The following is a 5,565-nucleotide window of genomic DNA, read 5'->3' as shown; positions in this document are numbered from 1 at the left end:
CAGTGGGAGAAGGCAAGGATGGGATGATTTGAGAGAGTAGCATTGAAACATGTATATTACTATGTGTAAAATAGGTGACCAGTACAAATTTGATCATGAAGCAAGGCACCCAAAGCCAGTGCTCTGGGACAATCCAGAGGGATAAGGTCAGGAAGGAGGTGTGAGGGGTTCAGGATGGAAAGACACGTGGAAATCACCCTTGGCTTATTCATGTTGATATATGGCAAAAACCATCACAATATTGTAAAGTATTTATCTTCCAATTAAATAAATTCAAAAAATTTTAGCTGGGGGAAGAAAGGGATAGTTAGGGACTTTAGGAAGGTCATGTACATGCTACTATATTTAAAATTGATAATCAACAATGACCTATTGTATAGCACATAGAACTCTGCTCAATGTTATGTGTCAGCTTGGATGGGAGGGGGTTTTGGGGGAGAATGGACACAAGTATAAGTATGGCTGAGTCCCTTCGTTCTTCACCTGAAACTACCACAACATTGTTAATCGGCTATACCTCAAAACAAAAAGACCAAAAAAAAAAAATGTTTAAAGTTTTAAAAAATTTAATTGGAGGATAATTGCTTTACAATGTTGTGTTGGTTTCTGCTGTACACCCCATGAATCAACTATAAGTATATATATAATATACACACACACACACACACCCTCCCTTTTCAGTCTCCCTTCCACCCTCCCCTCCCTCTAGACCATCACAGAGCAGCACCAAGCTGAGCTCCCTGTGTTATACAACAGCTTCCCACTGGGTATCTATTTTACAGATGGTAGTATATGTACGTCAATGCTACTTTCTCAATTCGTCCCACTCTTTCCTTCCCACACAAGAAACTCTTAATAGCAGTTAGCTCATGGGCAAAAGATTGAACAGACATCAGACAACTTCTGCCTTTCCCTTATACCTTTCATTAAAATGACAACCCTCTCCAGTACTCTTGCGTGGAAAATCCCATGGACAGAGGAGCCTGGTAGGCTACCGTCCATGGAATTGCAAAGAGTTGGACATGACTGAGCAACTTCACTTTCTACCCTTTCTTTCAGATGAAACAATCTAAACACAGCCTCAGAGAACCTCCTAGCTTGAGAACATACACTAGTTTGCATGTCATAAAAGTTAATCCAAAGATTGCCAACAGGCTAATTGTTCATAAAGGGATCTAGACAGTGAAGTGTGATCTCTGACACACAGTTGGCAAGGTGGGTGGGTGGGGATGAGGATGGGAAGTGGCTTTTAGAAAACCTACAGACAAGGTACATAGGCCAGAGCTGTGTCTTGGGTAGCTCTGAGTTGCTGGTCCTGGGAACTGATTGTCTGGATGCAGTCAGAGTCTGTGGGCAGCATCACTCAGTGATGTTGCTTCCTGGGGCTTTGAGCAGGCTTCTGGGCTAGGATACACTTTCTACCAGAGAGTGCATTGGGTCTCAGACCGAGACATAAAATAATTTTAAAACCTGATTATTAACTTATCATATTTTAATTCTGCTAAAAGTCACATTTTAAATGTATGGGCTTTTTGGTTGTTGTTTATCCAGAGATACAAGGAACTCCTAAGTTAAGGAGGTTTTGTCAAACTGAGGGTCAAGAGAACTGAGTTCTAATCCTGTCTCTGCTAGTAACTAGAGCTGCAAACCTGAGCTCATCATATTCTCTGACCTTTGTTTCCTTATTTGTAAAATACTGAAGAGGACTAAAATTTAAAATCATGAAAATTGCTAGTGTTCCCTTGGGTTTTAGTGTTGTAAGATTCTCATTGTTTACATTTTTATTATTCATTGTTCCCATGAATCTCCTTGCCTTTTTGAAAGCCTATATTTGATATCATATGCAATTTTAATGTATTGTATGTTTGAATACACATAGTCAGTTCCATTTTTTCTTTCTTTTTTTTTTTCAGTTCCATTTTTTCAAGTGTTACTCAAATGCTTCCTCAGTTTGGTGCTTTAGACCAGTCTGCTCTCCCTTCCTTTTCACTCAGAAGGTTCCAGTCTCTCAGCCACAGTCCCTGAGCATCAGTTGATCCTGTGAAAATCAATAAAGTAGCTGGTGGGCTCAGCATTAGTGCTGATAAGCATATAAAATCTCCTCTTCAAGATTCAAAGATTTTAGTCAAGCAAATAAGTTTGGCTGATTGTCAGATAAGGGATTCTAAGTGTTGCACTTAGGCACTGAAAAGGTATTTGTAGTGGCTATTTTTGCCCTGCCCACCTGTCATGCCTGAAGTCTAATTCCTAACCCCCAACACACATATTCTGTACCATCTACCTGAAAATGGGCCAAATTTGACCCTGTAACTTCACTTCCATAGAGTTAAGAATACCATTAACAAAATTAAAAGACAAAGCACATATTGAGAGAAAATATTTGAAACACATATAATAAAGTTTATTTGCCATCATAAATATAAATGACACTTAAAAATAACTATTTTAAAATAATAGTGCAATGGAAAATGGGCAAAGACTGTGAATATGTAACTCACAAAAAAGAAAAAGGACAAACATGCAAAAATTTACTAATATAAATAAAAATGTTTGCTTTTAACCTTATTATATTAGCAAAAATAAAATTATTGATACTACTCAAAGGTGGGCATGAGGAAATGGGTACTTCTATATAGCTTCATTAGAATATAAATTAGCACACAATATCTATTCAGATTTAAACATGCATTACCTTTGACTTAGCAATTTCACTTCTAGGAATCTACTTTGCTGAAATATTAACAAAACTATGAATATACACATGTATCAGGATATTTTCTGCAGCGTTGTCCATAATAAGAAATTAAGAAATCCCAAGTGATCTATCAACTACCAAGGGAAAAACTGTTAAATAAATGATCATAATCCTTATAAGAAATTACTGTGAAGCCATTGGGAAGAATATTTTGAAATTTTTATGTCCTGGTATAGAAGACATAGCAATAAGTGAAAAAAACTGTAATAAATGTAACTTTATTTACTATAAGTGAAAAAATACAATTATATGTGTAGAACTATATGGTTGTCTGAGGAGTTCTTACAAATAGCTGAGAAAAGAAGAGAAGCTAAAAAAAAGGAGAAAAGGAGAGATATACTCATCTGAATGCAGAGTTCTAAAGAATAGCAAGGAGAGATAAGAAAGCCTTCCTAAGTGAACAATGCAAAGAAATAGAGGAAAACAATAGAATAGGAAAAACTAGAGATCTCTTCAAGAAAATTAGAGATACCAAGGAAATATTTCATGCAAGCATGGACACAATAAAGGACAGAAATGGTATGGACCTAAGACAAGCAGAAGATATTAAGAAGATGTGGAAAAAATACACAGAACTATACAAAAACGATTTTAATGACCAGCTAACCATGATGATGTGATCACTCACCTACAGCCAGACACCTTGGAGTGCAAAGTCAAGTGGGCCTTAGGAAGCATCACTACAAACAAAACTAGTAGAGGTGATAGAATTCCAGCTGAGCTATTTCGATCCTAAAAGATGATGCTGTGAAAGTGCTGCCCTCAATATGCCAGCAAATTTGGAAAACTCAGCAGTGGACACAGGACTGGAAAAGGTCAGTTTTCATTCCAATCCCAAAGAAAGGCAATGCAAAAGAATGCTCAACCTACCACGCAGTGCACTCATCTCATACGCTAGCAAAGTAATGCTCAAAATTCTACAAGCCAGGCTTCAACAGTACATGAACTGTGAACTTCCAGATGTTCAAGCTGGATTTAGAAAAGGCAGAGGAACCAGAGATCAAATTGCCAACATCTGTTGGATCATCAAAAATGCAAGAGAGTTCCAGAAAAACATCTACTTCTGCTTCATTGACTATGCCAAAGCCTTTGACTGTGTGGATCACAACAAACTGTGGAAAATTCTTCAAGAGATGGGAATACCAGACCACCTGACCTGCCTCTTGAGAAATCTGTATGCAGGTCAGGAAGCAACACTTAGAACTGGACATGGAACAACACGCTGGTTCCAAATTGGGAAAGGAGTATGTCAAGGCTGTATATTGTCACCCTGCTTATTTAACTTATATGCAGAGTGCATCAGGAGAAACGCTGGGCTGGATGAAGCACAAGTTGGGATCAGATTGCTGGGAGAAATATCAAGAACCTCAGATATGCAGATGACACCACTCTTACGGCAGAAAGAAAAGAGGAACTAAAGAGTCTAAAGATAAAGATGAAAGAGGAGAGTGAAAAAGCTGGTTTAAAACTCAACATTCAATAAACAATGATCATGGCATCCAGTCCCATTACTTCATGGAAAATAGATGGAGAAACAATGGAAACAAGGACAGACTTTATTTCCTTGGGCTCCAAAAGCTCTGCAGATGGTGACTGCAGCCATGAAATTAAAAGACACTTGCTCCTTGGAAGAAAAGCTATGACAAACCTAGACAGTGTATTAAAAAGCAGAGACATTACTTTGCTGTCAAAGGTCTGTCTATCCAAAGCTATGGTTTTTCCAGTAGTCATGTATGGATGTGGGAGTTTCACCATAAAGAAGGCTGAGGACCGAAGAATTGATGCTTTTGAATTGTGGTGTTGGAGAAGAATCTTGAGAGTCCCTTGGACTGCAAGGAGATCAAATCAGTTAATCCTAAAGGAAATCAACCCTGAATATCATTGGAATGACTGATGCTGAATCAATACTTTGGCCACCTGATGCGAAGGGCCATTTCATTAGAAAAGACCTTGATGATGGGAAAGATTGAAGGCAAGAGGAGAAGGGGATGAAAGAGGTTGAGATGGTTGGATGGCATCACCGACTCAATGGACATGAGTTTGAGCAAGCTCCAGGAGTTGGTGAAAGACAGGGAAGATGGCGTGCTGTAGTCCATGGGGTCACAAAGATTCAGACACAACCGAGCAAATGAACAACAATACGTGTAGTGTGAACTGCTGCTCAGGTGGCACTAGTGGTAAAGAACCCTCCTGCCAATGCAGAAGACATAAGAAATGTGGGTTTGATCCCTGGGTTCTGAAAATCCCCTGGCAGAGGGCATAGCAATCCACTCCAGTATTTTTGCCTGGAGAATCCCATGGACAGGGGCACTTGGCAGGCTACACTCCATAGGGTCACAAAGAGTTGGACATGACTAGGTGACTCAACAACAACAGTCTAATTTATATTGTACATTTGTGTCTGGACGGTGGAAAGTATGAACAGAAAGAAACTACTAACAGTGATTCTCATCTGGACAGTATGATATGCAGTGAGCTTTTTTATTTTTTATAGCATTCATTTAGTAATATTGTTATGGACTGAACCGTGTCCCCTCTAAATTCATATGTTGAAATCTTAACACCCAATGTGACTGTAATTGGAAATAGGGTCTGATAATGGCCATACTTGTGGAGCCCTTATAAGAAGGACACCAGAGAGCTCCCTCTTTCCATGTGTGTATAGAGGAAAGGCTATGTGAGAAGATATCAAGAAGGCAGCTACAGTGCTCATTTTGGCAGTATATATTAAAATTGGAACTGTACAGAAATGATGAGCATAGCCCCTGCATGAGGATGACACACAAATTCATGAAATGTTCCATATTTTT

The 5,565-nt window shown here is 38.7% G+C and overlaps 1 non-coding gene across 1 annotated transcript; it reads left to right on the top strand.

Moving 5' to 3' along the window:
* The first annotated feature begins 5,459 nt into the window (after positions 1-5,459).
* Positions 5,460-5,565, top strand: LOC128049089 (U6 spliceosomal RNA). The gene has a single exon (XR_008199461.1). It is a non-coding gene; the product is annotated as a U6 spliceosomal RNA (small nuclear RNA).

This window comes from Budorcas taxicolor, chromosome 5 (assembly GCF_023091745.1).
Source record: "Budorcas taxicolor isolate Tak-1 chromosome 5, Takin1.1, whole genome shotgun sequence".
Taxonomy (NCBI): Eukaryota; Metazoa; Chordata; class Mammalia; order Artiodactyla; family Bovidae; genus Budorcas; species Budorcas taxicolor.
The sequence above is the reverse complement of the archived record's forward strand: the minus strand, read 5'-3'. Positions and strand labels throughout refer to the sequence as shown.